This window comes from Gigantopelta aegis, chromosome 13, assembly GCF_016097555.1.
Source record: "Gigantopelta aegis isolate Gae_Host chromosome 13, Gae_host_genome, whole genome shotgun sequence".
Classification (NCBI taxonomy): domain Eukaryota; kingdom Metazoa; phylum Mollusca; class Gastropoda; order Neomphalida; family Peltospiridae; genus Gigantopelta; species Gigantopelta aegis.
In genome coordinates this window covers 9,281,284-9,302,648 of record NC_054711.1, presented here as the reverse complement: position 1 = coordinate 9,302,648, position 21,365 = coordinate 9,281,284, and positions in this window count along the sequence as shown.

The window sequence follows — 21,365 nt, the reverse complement described above, 5'->3', positions numbered from 1 at the left end:
AGGAAATGTTTTATTTAATGACGCACTCAACACATTTTAATTAAGGTTATATGGCGTCAGACATGGTTAAGGACCACACAGATATAGAGAGGAAACTCGCTGTCGCCACTTCATGGGTTACTCTCTTTTTTGTCGATTAGCAGCAAGGGATCTTTGATATACTGCTGCTAATGGAACAAGTTAGCAAGTTTCCTCTGATGACTAAGAGTATGAATTACCAAATGTTTGACATAAGATAGCCAGTGATTACTTAATGTAGTGGTGTCGTTGAACAAAACAAACTAATTTTAGTCCAAAGTTTTAATTTTTGGTGAATGTCCCCCCTCGCAGAGAAAGGATTGACCAACTTTATTTTCTCTTCTTTCTTTTCTTTTTTTTTTTGGAGGGGGAGGAGGAGAAGGAGGGCTCTATTTATTTGCAAGTTGTAATCCATTGTCAAATGCATTAATTTTTCAAGAACTTCGCAAAATTCCTGAAAATAATGTTGAACAACAAAATATTGCATCTCAAAATAATGGGACGGGATATAGCCCAGTGGTAAAGCACTTGCTTGATGCTCAGTCTGTCTAGAATCGATCCCCTTTGCTAGGCCCATTGGGCTATTTCCCATGACTGGTATGTGCTTTCTTGTGTTGGATGGTGCATATAAACTAACATGTTTGACATCCAATAGTTGTTGATCATCTCAGTGTGCTCTTGTGGTGTCGTTAAACAAAACAGACTAACTCCAAATGATTTACTAGCTTAAAATATTGAGCAGACTTCCTGTCGTGAAGTTAATTGCTTTATTCAGTGAAGTCCACTGGTGTTGTAGAAGTTAAAATAATAACTACCTTTATCTCATATTTCTGCCATTGCAGGGGAAGAAAGAATTTTTTTTATTTAACAACACACTCAACACATTTTATTTACAGTTATATGGTTAAGGACCACACACAGTTTGAGAGGAAACCCGCTGTTGCCACTACATGGGCTACTCTTTCCGATTAGCAGCAAGAGATCTTTTATTTGCGCTTCCCACAGGCAGGATAGCACAAACCATGGCCTTTGTTGGACCAGTTATGGATAACTGGTCGGTGCAAGTGGTTTACACCTACCCACTGAGCCTTGCGGAGAACTCGCTCAGGGTTTGGAGTTGGTATCTGGATTAAAAATCCCATGCCTCGACAGATCCGAACAGAATACCTACACGCCTGTAGACCGATGGCCTAACCACTACGCCACCGAGGCCAGTTATGCAGGGGCAGAAATTCTGCTAAATGTTTCTAAACATTGGTGGAGTATCAAATGTGGCAGAATTTATTTGTTTTAAATTACAACTACATAACCATTTTCCTCAAAACTAGATCTCTGCACAAGGCCAAGTATGTTGGCAGGCAATGATTGTTAACAAATCACTGTCTGTAGGACTGTCACTTCCAGAAATTCAAAAGTATTTACTTTAACAGGATTCAGGAATTAATTGATTTTAAAGACATTGTCACAGACCACTAACCTATTTAATGGCCTAACAAAGTATTACCTGAACAAAAATAAAATTTGATTTGTCCCTAAATGTACTTTATTCAACCATCTTCATGAGCACCATACTCCATTTATTAATGACATTTTGTAAAAATAATTGAATTATGGCAATGGTCCATAATTCAAAAACTAAAATTGCCGAGAAGCATGACATGGATTTCACTCCATCATGGTTCAGTTACGGTGATGCGATAGCTAGATTTGGTTTCCAACAATTAATGTAATTTTTATTTATTATCCATTTGTAGAGAAATAAGGTCCTTAAATCCGTGACAATATGCCATTAAATTAGAACTACATAACCATTTTCCTCAAAACTAGATCTCTGCACAAGGCAATGTCAAAGGGGTATTTTGGCAGGCGTGATTAACAAATCACTTGTCTGTAGGAGGACTGCCACTTCCAGAAATTCAACAATATTTAATTTAACAGGATTCAGGAATTAATTGGTTTTAAGGAGAAACCAGTAGATATCATTTACCTTGGGGAGGGGCTAGAATATAGCTCGGTAGAGTACTCACCTGAGATGCTTTGGTCACAGGATCGAACTTCATCGGTGGACCCTGGGATCGAACCCCATCGGTGGACCCATTGGGCTATTTCTTGTCCCAGTGAGTGCACCACGACTGGTATATCAAAGGTTGTGGTATGTACTACCCTGTGTGGGATGGTGCATATAAAAGATCCCTTGCTAATAATGGAAAAATGTATCGGGGTTTTCTCAGACTGTCATAATTACTAAATGTTTGACATCCACTAGCCAATGATTAATAAATGAATGTGCTCTAGTGGTGTCGTTAAATAAAAAAGTTTTTTTCTTCGATTCTTTCTTCCCCCCCCCCCCCCCCCCCCTGTTTTATTTGTCAAACTCAATATTGCACATATACATAAAAATAATAATAAAAACACACATATCCACCACACACACACACACACACACACACACACACACACACACACACACACACACACCTATTCTTTTATTGTTTTGGTTTTTTTTCCCCATCCTAACTCATGCCCACAACTGGTATAGTAAAGGTCATGATATGTGTTGTCCTGTCTTTAGGACAGTGTATATAAAAGATCCTTTACTGCTGCTAGTAGATTTCCTGTCATGGACGGAGGAGCCGACCAAGGCCGGCTCTTGTGCTCACGGCAGGCGTGCGCTACAACAGCTTGTTCTGAATGTGCACGTAAAACCCTATGACATGACATGACATGACATGACATGCTACTAGAAAAATGTAGGTTGACAGTTTCTTCTGAGGACTGCATGTGTCAGAAAGTGCGAGATGTAGCCCAGTTGTGAAGTAGTTGATGTGCGATCGGTCTGAGATCGATCCCCGCCGGTGGGCCAATTGGGCTATTTCTCGTTATAGCCAGTGCACCATCACGGATATATTAAAGGCCGTGGTATGTGTTATCCTGTCTGGGATGGTGCATACTAAAGATCCTTTGCTACTAATGGAAAATGTAGCAGGTTTCCTCTCTAAGACTGTCAAATGTTACCAATAGCTGATGCTTCAGTGGTGTAGTAAGATGTCAAAAGGTGAGGGGCACGTTTATATTTACACACTTTTACACTTGTAAAGCAAAATATCTTAAAAGTGTGTGGGGGGGGGACACATGTACTCCCCCCCCCCCCCCCCCCCCACTTCCTACGCCAGTGTGCTTAATAAATTAATGTCTACCGGTGTGGTTAAACAAACTTAACTATATATTACGTCAGAATTGCCAGTATCCATTAAGGAGTTTTTACCAAACGAATCCAAATACATTTATTAATAAACTTACGAAACACAAAAACCGCGGTGGATCCATTCAGCTGATTTGGGGGGGGGGGGGGGGGGGGTGTCTCATTCCAACCAGTGCACCACTACTAGTCAAAGGCCGTGGTATGAGCTTTCCTGTCTGTGGGAAAGTGCATATAAAAGATCCCTTGCTGCTAATGAAAAAATGTAGCAGGTTTCCTCTGGTGACCAAATGTGAAGAGGGGGCGGGATTTAGCTCAGTCGGGTTGAGTGCTCGCCTGAGGTGTTTGCGTCGCAGGATCGAATCACCTCAGTGGATCCATTCAACTGATCAGGTTTTTTCCTTGCTCCAACCAGTGCACCACAACTGGTTACAGGCTGTGGTATGTGCTATCCTGTCTGTGGGATGGTGCTTATGAAATATCCCTTGTTACTAATGGAAAAATGTAGCGGGTTTCCTCTCTAAGACTATATGTCAAAATTACCAAATGTTTGACATCCAATAGCCGATGACTAATAAATCAATCAGTGAGGGCAGTGTTTGGGACATCGAATTTTTAAACAAATACATTTGGTGGTGAAACATGACATCGAACCCCTTAAAGACATCACTCGACAGCCTAGACCCCCACCCCCACCTAAACACACAGAGACCGACCCTCACACACACACACACAAACACACAAACACACACACACATGCCTACTCGAAAACAGCTGCGTGTGAAGGGAGTTTATGGAGAAGAGGGTATTACATTGATACATGTATAAAGGGGAAGCCTCACTCTAATCCTAAAACTAACCATACAATAGGGGGGTAACGGTCGGATATATTATTCATACGGCCTTTAAAAATATATATATTTTTTTATTTTTTTTTTTAATTGTTATTTGTTTTTAATCGCTGCGAGAAAGGGGTTTCGACCCCGAACTCCACACACACAACCGCACGCGCGCCTGATAAATAAATTTCACATATCACCTCGAGCGATAAGCGCTCTACCAGCTCTGAGCAAAGACCCGGGACAATCTCTCTTTAATTTGAACTTTTGAAATCTACACACCAGTGACTGAATGACGCGACAATGTGTGATACGTGTTCCGCTTTGAAACGTACACCGGTATCGATTTCTTGTTTCCATGTCGCATTTCAGCGAGCTTCTAGATTAACGAACACGCACGCCGATAAATCTCTAGATCATCGCAATCTTCGGCGAGATTTCACAATGAACCTTTGAACCCTTTAGGTACCCTGGCATTTCATAGCCGAGGGCAATACCGTTGAAATGGCTTTGTCTTTTAAATCTGCTACTTTGAAATGGACCCCTGTGTTTATTTTAACGTCGGTGACAAGGATACCGCTCGTATAGAACGGAGAGAATAATTCTTAGTATTTGTTTTCAGTTGGGTTTTAGTGTTAATTTCCCTGTTTTCATCTTTTTATAGTACAGCACACATTCCAAAGTACTGGTTGTTTTTGGGTGGGGTCGTGGGGAGGTGGGTGTTTTGTTTGTCGTTGGGGGGGGGGGGATTTGTGTGTGGGGTTGGGTTTTCGTGAGGGTTTTTTTGGGTGGAGGGAGTTGTGGTGAGAGTGGGGTTAAGTGTTACTGTCGCTTACTTTGAATCGTAGTTCTGTTTGTCATTTCTTCTTTCTTTTCTTCTTTCTTTCACACCTGGCGCGTGTGTAGGGGTTTTAGCGGAGGAGCGGGGGTGGAGGGGGGTCTAGACTGTGGCGAGCAAAATTTATATACGAGGTCGAGACGTGACTCACTAGAAAATGTATAGACAAACAACAATGGCTTGAACGGGGTAGGTTCGATCGCCAAAACTGTTACCCCCCCCCCCCCCCCCCCCTTACACCCTACTTCCACCCTCGGAAGTCTTGAATATCTTAAAGGGACCAGTGGCAAACCGCTCATTTGATGCGCGGTCAATTTGGGATCGATCCCCGTCGGGACTAGTTTTCGTTCCAGTCAGTGCATCACTACTAGTATATCAAATGTCGTGGTATACGCTAACGCTAACCTGTGTGTCGGATGGTGCATATAAAAGATCCCCTTGCTAATAATGGGGAAAAATATAGCGGGTTTCATCTCTATGACTGTGTCAAAATTACCATATGTTTGACATCCAATAGCCGATGATTAATAAATGAATGTGCTCTAGTGGTGTCGTTAAAAAGGTAAACAAAACAATCCTCTATTCTCTTTTAGTTGAAATATATCTGCAACAGTAGTCTGCTGTTTGACGTATTATTTTAAGCTTTGTAATGACATTTATTACACTGAAGTTGGCAGGGGAAAGCATATAGTTTGCAAACGTGTTAACTTGTCAACATTGAAAGAAAGAAATGTTTTATTTAACGACGCACTCAACACATTTTATTTACGGTTATATGGCGTCAGACATATGGTTAAGGACCACACATATTTTTTAGAGGAAACCCGCTGTCGCCACATAGGCTACTCTTTTACGACAGGCAGCAAGGGATCTTTTATTTGCGCTTCCCACAGGCAGGATAGCACAAACCATGGCCTTTGTTGAACCAGTTAAGGATCACTGGTCGGTGCAAGTGGTTTACACCTACCCATTGAGCCTTGCGGAGCACTCACTCAGGGTTTGGAGTCGGTATCTGGATTAAAAAGCCCATGGCTCGACTGGGATCCGAACCCAATACCTACCAGCCTGTAGACCGATGGCTAACCACGACGCCACCGAGGCCGGTCTGTCAACATTGAAGACTTGTTTGTGGTAATTTCAGCCCATGTTAGTTAACAAATGAGTGTACTAAGGCCAGATTTAGTGGGTGTGCTTATTTAAACCAATATCCTTACGCAGGGAGGGCTACATGTGCTTGTGTTGCAGGATCGAACCCTAAAGGTGGATCCATTCAGCTCATTGGGTCTTTTTCTCATTCCAACCAGTGCACCACAACTGGTCAAAAGTCGTGATATGTGTTTTCCTGTCTGTGGGAAAGTACATATAAAAGATCCCTTGCTGCATTAGGAAAATGTAACAGGTTTCCTCTGATGACTAGAATTACAAAATGTTTGGCATGCAATAGCCGATGATTAATTAATCAATGTGCTCTAGTGGTGTCGTTAAACAAAACAAACTTTTACCCAGGGAGCAAAATACAAAAATGGACGCGACGTGCTGTAAAAGGTTTGTCACCTAAAATCATATCTTCCTGGGGGAAAGGACTGGGAGTAATTTCACAGAACATCACAAGTTTATGTCTGCGACTAGCAGTTACACCGGACATACGTTTACAAGTGTTTGGCATCTATTTCACGAAGAAATTTACATCATTAAGGAAAATAGAGCATTTTAAGGACAAAAGAAAACGAAATAAATGTATTTGTAACTATGTTTGTTGTACTATAATAGATATAAGAATTGTGGTGTAGTCGTAGATTTACGTTTATATGCAAAACCTGTCTTGTGAAATTGGGCCCTGGACAACAAGGGTTGTTCTTTTCACGATATGCCCCGTCGGTGGGCCCATTGGGCTATTTCTCGTTCCAGCCAGTGCACGGCGACTGGAATATCAAAAGGCCGTGGTATGTACTACCCTGTCTGTGGGATGGTGCATATAAAAGACCCCTTGCTGCTAATCGAAAAGAGTAGCCCATGGAGTGGCGACAGCGGGTTTTCTCTATATATATATCTGTGCGGTCCTTAACCATATGTCTAACGCCATATAACAGTAAATAAAATGTGTTGAGTGCGTCGTTAAATAAAACATCTCCTTTTTTTCATATGATGCCCCTAGTAGGCAATGGTGCATTTTTTAAAACCCACCTTGCCTACTTATATTAATAAAAGTGCTATAGCCTTTAACGATATATAGAAACAGCGAAAAAACAAATGTGGTCTGTGTCCATATATTACTTTCAGAAAATAATTCAACACGTAGCTTTAATGCCACCTCGTTTAAAACCGCAATATTCATCTAAAGGCCAACAGTAAACACAAATGTTATATTGCATCAAGTTGGTGAGCAATTTTATTTTGTGAAAATACACACGACCCTACGAAGCAAATACGACTTTCAAATAAATAATATTTTTATATGGCCGTAAAAAGATTATTAAAAAGTTTAACAAGAGGGTATTCGAGTGCAAGAAGTCTTCATAAAGAAGAAGAAAGGAAATAGGTTTGCATAAACCCACAAATTAAAAACTTCATGTGGAAAAGATTACACATGCAGGATATTATTACGTTTTTCAGATTGGATATTGAACAAATAGAGGGCTCACGGGTTTACTTCTAAGAGTCATAAGCGTACGGGTTTCATTTTTATTTTTTATTCTTTATTTCAGTTTGGTTTGACGTAAGAAAAACAGTAAAAGTTTTTTGGAAATAACCCAAAAAAAAACCATACTATTTTTTGTGTGTGAAACTTCGAAAACAATCTGTTCAGAAATAAATAACTTGTAGTAAATTCCATAGAATGAAAAAAAAGTCGTTCCGTGTGGGAAGGACTATAGTTACTAGTACTTTGTTAATATTACTAAATCAGGCGCGTGTGCAGTGTTTAGGTTCCGGGGATCGAAACCCCTCCCTTCTCAAGTAAATTTTTTTTTTTTTTTTTTTTTCTACTTTTTTCCAATTCATTTTTGGGGGAGCATGTCTGGACTCCCCCCCCCCCCCACCACCACCACCACACACATACACACTATAATTTTCGCTAGCCACAGTCTAGACCCCCTTCCTGTTAAAATTCCTGCACACACGCCTGTAGATTTAATTAGTGTAGTGCGCTATTCTGTATTAAGGATATACAACACCACGCGCAATGTAGCGTAGCGAAGTCGACTCGTTTCGTCTATGTTATAGTAATACTAGATGTAACCCTTACATAGCACGGGAAATCTGAGATGAGTGTGGTGGCCTTGCATTGAATTCCCTCCACAAATACGACCGCTGTGGAGATAGACAGCCGTCATTAGCCAATGCCGTATACACGGTCGCCGTATATACAGCCACTTGTATGTTAATTGACCAAAATGGCCGCGTCCACTGAGGTTGTATTTATGGAATTCATCTTTGTATGCATATATTTAGAACGGTGCATGTACGGTAGTCGACTTACCCCGAGTCAATCTGATTAAAATTAGCTCTACTGGTCTACCAGTAGATCTAACAGCATTGCGTGGACTCCCATGTCCAGGTGACATTTCATTTATAAATAACAATTTAAATATCGACCAATTACATTTCGCCTTTTATAGCGTTATTCGGGAGCATGCAAATTCTAAAAATACCGGGCGAGACTATTTATGCAATAGGCGAACTTGTTGGTCTATTTCAACATTGAAAAAACAGGGGGAAAAGTGTAGTAATAAACTCTGGATTGTATACTAGTATAAACAGATTTTATAGCTATACCATCACGGTTTTTCTTTTTCGTCTTGAAACGAATTTTATATAAAATGTTATATTGAAATTAGTTTCCGGCATACTTCGTAATTCACCCGAATCATTTCGTAATACTCTCGACATAATCCCGAATGTTTTTTAATTCTTTTCAAATCACTGGCATGATTTTGCAAATAAGGTTTTAATTGGTCGAATGAAAGGTCAACTGGACTTGAGCTCCAAAGTGCTGCTGTTAGATCCACATGTAATAGTGGAGATAATTTTAATTAGATTGGACCCGAGTGCAAAAAGAACATTGCGATGTACGCACATTTTTTATTTCATGATATATATTTAATATATTCCTAGCGAAAATTGAGTAGTAAAATATGAGATAGTAATATAAAATATGACAGAGGAAATACAAAATTATGTTGCCATGCGAGATGGTGAAATCGGATGGTAAAGTAAGTTAGTAAAGTGAAATGGTAAAATAAAACAGTAAAGTGAGATGGTAAAATGTGACAGTAAATGGAGATGGTAAAAATAAGACAGTAAAGTGAGATGGTAAAATAACAATAAAGGGAGATGGTAAAATAAGGCAATAAAGTGAGATGGTAAATTAGACAGTAAAGTGAGATGGTAAATTAGACAATAAAGTGAGATGGTAAATTAGATAGTAAAGTAAGATGGTAAATTAGACAATAAAGTGAGATGGTAAATTAGATAGTAAAGTGAGATGGTAAATTAGACAATAAAGTGAGATGGTAAATTAGATAGTAAAGTGAGATGGTAAATTAGACAATAAAGTGAGATGGTAAATTAGATAGTAAAGTGAGATGGTAAATTAGACAATAAAGTGAGATGGTAAATTAGATAGTAAAGTGAGATGGTAAATTAGACAATAAAGTGAGATGGTAAATTAGACAATAAAGTGAGATGGTAAATTAGATAGTAAAGTGAGATGGTAAATTAGACAATAAAGTGAGATGGTAAATTAGACAATAAAGTGAGATGGTAAAATGAATTAGATGTCAAACATCTTGTAATTCTGACAAGTAGTCTTCTGAGCAATCCTACATTTTCCCATCAGCAACAGGGTATCTTTTATATGCACTTTTCCAAAGACAAGACAGCCCATACCAAAGTTAAAAGTTTGCTTTTGTTTAACAACACCACCAGAGACAATTAATTTCTTAATCATAATCAACTGGATGTCTGCGTCTGTCGCCGATTTTATGGAAACCAGCGTCAAAATCGTCGACCCTCCAAGACGCAATCTTCCAGAACATAAAACACACATCACAGAGACGGAACTCGGCCGAAGAATCCCGAGTGATATTTTCCCACAGACAAAAGTTATGCGCGGAATATGCATTGCCCCCGTCAGTGTATAATAATGAAGAAGAAATGTACCTGCAGTTTATTACACAGTTCACAGGAGGCTTGGTTGGCGGCTGTTTACCATGTTCATTGCACGAGTTATGCAAAGTAGCTATTTACACACAACTTATTACGCACATCTTAAGATTCGGTAATTGACAATTTGGAATACTGAGTGCTGTAATAAACACGATAATTCCACGGAACATCTGGAAACTGCAGGGGAGTGTGGGTGTTTGATGTTGGTGATGGTGGATGGGGGGATATTGTGCGTTGCGTAACAAAATAAAATTATTTTATATATTAGGAGAGGTATTTTTAAAGGGAAGAGATCAGAAAAAAGTGGAAAAGAGAGGGGGGTAGAGGGGGAGACGGAGGGGAGATACAGATGTAGAAAAACACATACATAAGCGTACAAGACAGGGGGTGGGCTGGGTGGGGTGGGGCAAAATGAGCTGTGTTTTCACTACGTATTTTCATCATTCTACACACAATATTAGTTGTCACCCACGTAAAAATTCGTAGCACTTGTCTCGTTTGCAACCCTGTATAGCCGTTTGATAGTAATACTAATAAGGATAAATGATGTTATCCAGATTCGAGCAGTTTCGTTTAATTCGGGAAAACATCAGCCTGCCCCCTACAAAAATAGGAGCCCGTACGACTATGCACTCGCGCACGCACGCACACACATACACACATACACACACACACACACACACACACACACACACACACACAGAGGGATGGGTAGGGAGAGAGAGGGATAGGCCATAGAGAGAGAGAGAGAGAGAGAGAGAGAGAGAGAGAGAGAGAGAGAGAGAGAGAGAGAGAGGGGGGGGAGGAAGGGAAGGGAAGGGGAGAGCGAGAGAGAGAGAGAGAGAGAGAGGAAGGGAAGGAGAGAGAGAGGGAGGAAGGGAAGGGGAGAGGGAGAGAGAGAGAGAGAGAGAGAGAGAGAGGAGAGAGAGAGAGAGAGAGAGAGAGAGAGAGGGGGAGGGGAGAGAGAGAGAGAGAGAGAGAGAGAGAGGGGAAGGGGAGAGAGAGAGAGAGAGAGAGAGAGAGAGGGGAGAGAGAGAGAGAGAGAGAGAGAGGAGAGAGAGAGAGAGAGCAGAGGGAGGATAGGGAGAGAGAGAGAGAGAGAGAGAGAGAGAGGGAGAGAGGGAAGGAAGGGGGAGAGAGAGAGAGAGAGAGAGAGGGAATGGAGAGTGAGAGAGGGAGGAAGGGAAGGGGGGGAGAGAGAGAGAGAGAGAGAGAGAGAGAGAGAGAGAGAGAGAGAGAGAGACGCGCGCGCGCGCACGTAGAGACAGACACACAGAAACAGACAGCCAGCCATAAAGATACAGACACAGACAGAATGTAAAGAGGGTGGAGAACTTTGCAGAGAGGGGAAACAGAGAAAGAGAAAGTTCTACAGATGCTGTTTTAGAGACAGCCAGACACTGAAACAGAGAAAGAGAAAGTTCTACAGATGCTGTTTTACAGACAGCCAGACACTGAAACAGAGAAAGACAAAGTTCTACAGATGCTGTTTTTTTTGAAACCAGACAGACAGCCAGACACTGAAACAGAGAAAGACAAAGTTCTACAGATGCTGTTTTACAGACAGCCAGACACTGAAACACAGAAAGAGAAAGTTCTACAGATGCTGTTTTACAGACAGCCAGACACTGAAACAGAGAAAGACAAAGTTCTACAGATGCTGTTTTACAGACAGCCAGACACTGAAACAGAGAAAGACAAAGTTCTACAGATGCTATTGTACAGACAGCCAGACACAGAAACAGAGAAAGAGAGTTCTACAGATGCTGTTTTACAGACAGCCAGACACTGAAACGGAGAAGTACACGCTCACGGTGGGGAAGGAATCCGAAAAATACATGTGTACGGCACATGTCGCATGTTACGCGCCGCTCACAAAACAACGGTAAGCACACACATTGCTTGCCTACTGGACTGAAATATTCGGCTTTTGCACGGGCCTAGATAATCTGTACCGGCCTCGGTGGCGTCGTGGTTAAGCCATCGGTCTACAGGTTGGTAGGTACTGGATTCGGATCCCAGTCGAGGCATGGGATTTTTAATCCAGATACCGACTCCAAACCCTGAGTGAGTGCTCCGCAAGGCTCAATGGGTAGGTGTAAACCACTTGCACCGACCAGTGATCCATAACTGGTTCAACAAAGGCCATGGTTTGCGCTATCCTGCCTGTGGGAAACGCAAATAAAAGATCCCTTGCTGCCTGTCGTAAAAGAGTAGCCTATGTGGCGACAGCGGGTTTCCTCTAAAAAAAACAGTGTCAGAATGACTATATGTTTGATGTCCAATAGCCGATGATAAGATAAAAAAAATCAATGTGCTCTAGTGGCGTCGTTAAAAAGAAGAAGATAATCTGTCTGAGCCTAGAGCTGGACGATTTCTACATTCCCCGTTTAGTGGACTACTTTTCAGTGGCGATATCTCAATTATTTATTTGTATTCGCGAAATTAAAGGCGCTGTCTCGACTTTGCTGGCATTTCAACATATTTCCGAATAAATATGGAATATCAGGTTACTACGTTTTGATATCGCGATTATTTGGCGAGCTTGACATAACGATGTCACAGGCGAGCTACAGCGATTCAGTTTCACAGTTATCGAGCTAACTAATCGCGATATAAAAACATCGTAACCTGATTTTAAAAAATAATAATAATTTCAATGTAGTGTCTATGTGACGTCAGACGCTGTTCCAATTTAAACATTATTTGCAGAAGGAAGGAAGGAAATGTTTTGTTTAACGACGCACTCAACACATGTTATTTACGGTTATATGGCGTCAGACATATGGTTGAGGACCACAAAGATATAGAGAGAGGAAACCCGCTGTAGCCACTTCATGGGCTACTCTTTTCGATTAGCAGCAAGGGATTTTTATATGCATCATCTCACAGACAGGATAGTACATACCACGGCCTTTGTTACACCAGTTGTGGAGCACTGACTGGAACGAGTATTGCAGAAAGTTTTTTTTGTTTTTGTTTTTGTTTTTGTTTTTTTTAATGGATAATAAACAATAAGAGGTAATGTTATGTTACGGGAAGTGTAAATGATAAATGTATTTATGCAATTCAACAATTATTGCTGTAAATGGATGTTTGAAAAATGAACAAGCAACCTATCTAAAAATTGAGCAAACATCCGTCATGCGCAGAACTCATTTCCTACCAACCTGCCAACCCACTGCCATGCACAGAATTTATTTGTTTGTGACATGATATCCCATAGCAACGTCACGTTTATCATGCTAGCAACGGAGGTCTTATCAGGCAGTGACGTATTTTTTATAAAATACTTTTAACTTAGGTGGTTTCAGCGAAAATATTATTTTAAAATTGCACGAGTGAGTGCGTGAGTGAGTGCGTGAGTGAGTGAGTGCGTGAGTAACTCGTTTGCGTGCCCATGTACCACCAAGATATAACATTTGAAATCCCTCAACAAATGAGTACAGGTATGAATCAGACGGTACGTCACACGCTCTGTTAGAGTAGGGGTTTAAACAAACGTGGAAGCGACGAGAGCAGTTCGTGTTCTAACTACAGCCTTCTGTTCGGTGTGCATTTCACCTCGCGCTCAAACTGCGTCTGTTTCTCTCTTTGTTCTCGCCGATACGGGATCCATTTCACCGGGCAGGCGTCAATACACCAGTTCTCAACTGTAGCTAGATTTCAAAGAAACTGACGTTAAAAATATATACAACAGGGTCCCACATTATTCATAATATATACTCAGTTCCACTCATAAAACAAAAACAAACTTGAACACCCCCCAAAAAACAAAAAACAAAAACAAACACATGGAAAATACAAAAAACCCAAGAAACAGAAACACGAAAAAGATCAAGAAAAAACCACACACACATAAAACACAAAAATAAAACACAAAACAACACAAAGCAAAAAATAAAACAAAACGAAATATAACAAAAAAACAAAACATAACATAACAAATACAAAAACCACAAAAAGGTCACAAGTTACACCACAAAAAACTCCAAACAAACAAACAAACAAAACAAAACAAAGTAAAAACGAACAAGAAAAACACCCTCTCACCCCCCCCCCCCCAAAAAAAAAAAATGAAATTTTTTAAATTAAATTAAATTAAAAAATCATACAAAACCAACAAAACATGAGAAAAGTATGAACTACTATTTAATAGTGTTTATGTAACGCCTTCCTACTTGTGAGTTTCCGAACCGCTTATCCGACGCCATATAACCGTAAATAAAATGTGTTGAGTGCGTCGTTAAATAAAACATTTCCTTCTTCTTTTTCCGAACCGCCTAGGGTTAATATAACCAGGCCGATATGAAAACACCGTTAAATATCAATAACATTACGCTATGCAACGCATAAATCTGTCAGTTGTATCTAGTTTGTCTAGTATTTCTGACTACCTACTTCTCTCTCTCTCTCTCTCTCTCTCTCTCTCTCTCTCTCCCCTCTCTCTCTTCCCTCTCTCCTCTAGCTGCCTAGATCTCTCTCTCCGCCTTCTCTCTCTCTCTCTCTCTCTCTCCTCTCTCTTCTCTCTCTCTCCGTCTCCTCGCGCCTCTCTCTCTCCCATCTAGCTGACTTCTCTCTCTCTCTCTCTCCCTCTCTCTTCTCTCTCCGCTCTCTCTCTCACTCTCTCTCTCTCTCTCTCTCTCTCTCTCTCTCTCTCTCTCTCTCTCTCTCTCTCTCTCTCTCTCTCTCTCTTTCTCATCAGACTGGTCACTGTTGTTAAATGTTTGTTCTGTAAACTGGCCGCGTCTTGTCAGGACTGTATTTCTCGTTTATCGGACATGACGCTGCTGATGTTGTTGTTGTTGGTTGTTTGACGGCGTCGTTATCAGTGTTGGCAAACTGTCTGCTTCCCGGCTGTTCGTGTGTGTTCGCTTAAGAAACCCAGCGATCGCGGTATTTACACAGAGCTTCCAAACACAACACCGGAAGTCAGTGGGTGGCATGCGCAGTGGGGCATAAATGAAATGAACCATTGTTAACATTTAGGTTTCTTCGATGGGAATATAAAATTATAGCTGTGTCTAGAAACCACCAGCCCCCCCCCCCCCCTAAATTTTTCGAATGTTATAATTTTATTATATATTACTTTTAATTTTTTTTACGATCCCCTTCAAACCTCCCCCAAAGTTCTCTTGGCATTCCGCCTCATGTCATTGCCCCCCCCCCCCCCCCCCCCCCCAATGGATTTTCTGGATCCGCCATTGACCACGTATTCAAAAAAATATATTATTGAAGAAGGCTGTTCTTATAGGTTAAAACTTGATTTGTTTAACATCGCTAGAAGAGCACATTGTTTAATTAATCTTCGGTTATTGGATAAAAGATTTTTAAAAAGGTAAGGAAGGAAATGTTGTATTTAACGACGCACTCAACACATTTTATTTACGGTTATATGGCGTCAGACATATGGTTAAGGACCACACAGATATTGAGGAAGGAAACCCGCTGTCGCCACTTCATGAGCTACTCTTTTTGATTAGCAGCAAGGGATTTTTTTATATGCACCATCCCACAGACAGGATAGTACATACCACGGCTTTTGATGTACCAGTCGTGGTGCGCTGGCTGGAGCGAGAAATAGCCTAATGGGCCCACTGACGGGGATTGATCCCAAACCGACCGCGCATCAAGTGAGCGCTTTACCACTGGGCTACGTGTCGCCCAATAAAGATAAAAACTGAATTGACTATAAATATTCCACATACGGAAGTGGATGCAAAACATACACAAACAAGACACAAACAAACATCATTGTATTTTAATGACTAAATAGTCAAACATTTAGTAATTCTGACACAATCTTCAGTTAAAGTTTGTTTTGTTTAGAAAGAAATGTTTTATTTAAAGACGCACTCAACACATTTTATTTACGGTTATATGGCGTCAGACATATGGTTAAGGACCACACAGATTTTGAGAGAGGAAACCCGCTGTCGCCACTACATGGGCTACTCTTTCCGATTAGCAGCAAAAGATCTTTTATTTGCGCTTCCCACAGGCAGGATAGCACAAACCATGGCCTTTGTTGAACCAGTTATGGATCACTGGTCGGTGCAAGTGGTTTACACCTACCCATTGAGCCCTGTGGAGCACTCACTCAGGGTTTGGAGTCGGTATCTGGATTAAAAATCTTGTTTTGTTTAATGACACCACTTGAGCACAATGATTTATTAATCACCAGCTATTTAATGTCAAACATTTGGTCCTTGTGACAGTCTTTAGAAGAAACCCGCTTCATCATTCCATTGGCAGCTTGAGATCTGTTGTATGCACTATCCCACAGGATAGCACATACCACAGTCTTTGATATTCCAGTCGTAGAGCACTGGTTGGGACGGGTAAAAACAGTCAGAGAATGGGTCTATTTAAAGGGACAGACCCTAGTTTTTAAACACTATGACGTATTTTTCACCATTAAAGCCGTTTTTAATAATTTAAATTGGGAGTACTTATATTATATTATTTAGAATATTCATGTTCGTACACCTGACGTGGTTCTGGTTATCCAGGTTTTTGTAATAACCCAAAATGCATTTTTCATAATTCGAAAAAGGAAGGAAGGTAATGTTTTATTTAACGATGCGCTCAACACATTTTTATTTTACGGTTATATGGCGTCAGTAATTCCAAAAACGAACGTTCGTCTGAGAAGTAACGGTTATCGAGAAAGGCTCTAGTCTATTTTTTGACGATATTTTCAGGTTTAAACATCACAAACTTCGGCTTTTCTCTGTTATAATCGTATCCAAATGTTTTACAGCTGTGTAGATAAACCTTTTCACAGGCTAAAATTAGGGTCTGTGCTTTTAATTCATCGCCAACACTACAGTTTGTCTTTAAACGTTCGATAACGAATGGTTTCAAATTGCTTCAAATGCACAACACGTTAATGTGTTAATCTTCGCACGTTACTTGTATACTAAATACATAGACTTTAGTCGGACTTTCGTAAAAGAAAGAGTTAAATTATATAATATATTAAGCTGAGTATGTGGCATAGGAAAACTTTAAAGTTAAAGCAAGCGCAGGGAATTACGCAAAGGTGGGGCGGTGTATCCTGTCAAGAGCCAAGTTTTTAGGGTGGCCCTGTCACACAAATTCGTTATTTACTTTGAATAGGTAATGTTCTATCAACGTATTAGCTATACAGCTTCCGTTGTTAAAAGAATTAACTAAAACCCCCACAAAAAGAAATAAAAAAACAAAAAAACCATCTGTATATTAAAGAGGCAATATCGCCTATTAATAATTTCACATACTACTAATATTTTTACATGTAAAACATTGTATATTAAAGGCTCTACACAGTCAAAAGAAGAATATTTTTGTTTGAAACACCTGATGATAATCTGTGGGAATCTAATCGCCAGTAATACACCGATAGTTTGCTTTGATTAACGACACCACTAGAGCACATTAATTTATTAATCATCGGCTATTGGATGACAAATATTTGGTAATTTTGACATATAGTCTTAGAAAGCAAAACCCACTACATTTTCCCATTAGTAGCAATGGATCTTTTATATGCACTTTCCCACAGACAGTGAATGGATCCACTGAGGTGGTTCGATCCTGCGATGCAATCACCTCAAGCGAGTACTCATCCGACTGAGCAAGAGAGAGAGAGTTAGAGAAAGAGAGCGAGAGAGCGAGAGAGAGAGAGAGAGAGAGAGAGAGAGAGAGAGAGAGAGAGAGAGAGAGAGAGAGAGAGAGAGAGAGAGAGAGAGAGAGAGAGAGAGAGAGAGAGAGAGAGAGAGAGAGGAGAGAGAGTTAGAAAAGAGATGAGAGGGGGGGGGGGAATAGACATCACTACTTTTCACCACTTTTCGGGACAAATTAAACGTATATTTGCGGACAATATTTCCTTCAGCAATTTAACAGTTCAACTGCCGTGACACCGTGCCTTTAATAGAACGACCCGCGTCACCGACTGTTTACTTTGCTACGCTTTCCCGATTAAATCTCTTTACCAAGTAACCCCGACCTTTAGTGGAACGCTCCCTAACTCGTGTAATGTTACGAATAATTGTGTTCAGAGCTGGACCAGCGCCGATCACACGGGGATAGGAAGTAATTTCATTCAGTACGACATAATTATATTATAGATTCTGCCACCCACGGAATACAATTTAAAACATGTTCTGCTGTAAGCGGTGCATGGTACAGTGCGGTGCGGTATTATTTCGTGCGACGAAAGGCCGTGGTATGTGCTGTCCTGTCTGTGGGATGGTGCATATAAAAGATCCGTTCTTGTTAATGGAAAAAAATGTAGCGGGTTTCCTTTCTAACACTATAAGTCGGAATTACCAAATGTTTGACATCCAATAGCCGATTATTAATAAATCAATGTGCTCTAGTGGTGTCGTTAAACAAAACACATTTTAACTATTTATTTTGCGCGGTGCTGTGCGGTCGGTGCGGAGCGGTATGGTACTGTATTCTGTACACACACAAACAGACGCACGCACGCACGCACGCACGCACACATACGCATACAAACAAAAAACCACAACAAAAAACACTTCGGTGTTTTTTTCTTCTACTAGATACAATATAACTTAATAATGTTTTTCAAGACCTTCAAAAAACGTCCATTAGACACTGCCTTACGTAGAGATACAATTTTGAATATGTTAGTTATTTTTCAGTTCAGTAAAGTAAAGTAAAGTTTGTTTTATTTAACGACGCCACTAGAGCACATTGATTTTTAATCTTATCATCGGCTATTGGACGTCAAACATATGGTCATTCTGACACTGTTTTTAGAGAAACACCCGCTGTCGCCACATAGGCTACTCTTCTTTACGACCCAGGCAGCAGGGATCTTTTTTCCATTTGCGCTTCCCACAGGCAGGATAGCACAAAAACCATGGCCTTTGTGTGTTTGCAACAGTTATGGTCACCATAGCTACACTGGTCGGTGCAAGTGGTTTACACCACTACCCACTGAGCCGTTGCGGTAGCACTCACTCAGGGTGTGGCCTGAGTCGGTATCGGGTTAAAAAATCCCTTCCTTGCGTGCCACTCAGGTTCCGTACTTCGGTATCCGAACCCGTGTACCTCCCAGCCTGTAGACTGGGACGAACGTAGTTTTCAGTTCAGATTGGGAACAGGAACACGTTTTCCATATCTCACAATGGAGGCGTAGCATTATTCATGCCCACGTAAAGTCCTCCCACTCGCTCCCCTCCCCCGCCTCCCTTAACACTCACCCAATCAGATCGCTTTTATTATTTAATTTTATTTTTTAAACTGTAATTAAATTTTATAAAATCATACATACTAATAGTATGTGGTTGCCCACCCCCCCCCCCCACCCCCTTGTAGGGTACCCCCCCCCCCCACCCCCCCCCCAAAAAAAAAACATCACACACAAACAAACCAAACGCCCCCTTCTATGCCAGTGTTTCCCAATACAGGGCTTACGTACTAGTAACCAAACAAAATCCCACAGAGGAAATATAACAAATGATAAATGTGTTTCAATCTTCCTATAGGCAACGTTTCAGTCACATAGCTACACACGATAGATATAAAAACTATAAGTTACAACACCTCACTCTTACACGTATATAAGCATGTTGGGCTAAAGAAAAGCGGTTCTAGCTGCCCTTATGATATGGGTTGTTTGTTTTTTACATAACTGGCAAGCGAACTTTGGTGATCTAGTTCCGTACATTCATTATCCTAATCTTAGTATGGTCCCCTATGCGCATGTTGTCCAGCACAACAGTAGCTGCCACACTGATATTAGTTTAAATTAAATTACAGGAAAACTAAGTTATTAGCTCATATCTCACCAATAGTTGTAGTGCGCGGGGCATTATTTATTGCGCCATCGATGCCTTTAGCCATTTGAATTAGTCGACCTTTGACTCGACAAAAACAGAAAGAGAGAATAATATTTAACGTTCGAAACACGTCTACTTCCCTTCTTAACAAAACAAAAACAGCTAGAGCTCGAGAGGACTATTATATTAGCTCGAATCACCTCTCACCCCCCCCCCATTATTATATGTGGTAGTGGTTTAGAGAGGACTGTGTGTAGAGCTTCACCTTCCCTTGTTAATGTGTAGCTAGAGGACTGTGTGTATTAGCTCGAAGTCAAATCGATGTTGTAGTGTGAGGGCTAGATAGGCTGTGTGCTATTAGTCGAATCATCTAGCATCCCTCCCCTTATTTTTATATGTTTGTAGTGGAGGGACTAGAGAGGACTGTGTGTATTAGCTCGAATCACCTCTAGCCCTCCCCTTATCGATATGTTGTAGTGGAGGGCTAGAGAGGACTGTGTGTATTAGCTCGAATCACCTCTAGCCTCCCCTTATTTATATGTTGTAGTGGAGGGCTAGAGAGGACTGTGTGTATTAGCTCGAATCACCTCTATCCCTCCCCTTATCAATATGTTGTAGTGGAGGGCTAGAGAGGACTGTGTGTATTAGCTCGAATCACCTCTATCCCTCCCCTTATCGATATGTTGTAGTGGAGGGCTAGAGAGGACTGTGTGTATTAGCTCGAGTCACCTCTAGCCCTCCCCTTATCGATATGTTGTAGTGGAGGGATAGAGAGGACTGTGTGTATTAGCTCGAGTTACCTCTATCCCTCCCCTTATCGATATGTTGTAGTGGAGGGATAGAGAGGACTGTGTGTATTAGCTCGAGTCACCTCTAGCCCTCCCCGTATCGATATGTTGTAGTGGAGGGATAGAGAGGACTGTGTGTATTAGCTCGAGTCACCTCTATCCCTCCCCTTATCGATATGTTGTAGGGGAAGGTTAGAGAGGACTGTGTGTATTAGCTCGAGTCACCTCTATCCCTCCCCTTATTTATATGTTGTAGTGGAGGGCTAGAGAGGACTGTGTGTATTAGCTCGAATCACCTCTAGCCATCCCTTATCGATATGTTTTAGGGAAGGGCTACAGGTCGCTCGAGCTACTTAGTGTTAAGACTGCTTCGTTGAACGGACCCCAGGACCACACAGATAATAGAGAGGAAACCCGCGCTGTCACCACTTCATGGGCTACGCTTTTCGATAAAATTAGCAGCAAGGAATCTTTTATAAGCGTTATCCCACAGACAGGACAGTACATACCACGGTCTTTGTTACACCAGTTGTGGAGCACTAGAAGAGATAGCCCAATGAGCACACCAACCGAGCGCTTTACCACTGGGCTATTTCCAGTCCCTGGACTCTTTACATATGCAGTATTCCACATACAGGATACTACATACCACAGCATTTCGTACACCAGTTGTGGAACACTAGCTGGAACCGACAGGGATCGATCCTAACTCGACCGCAT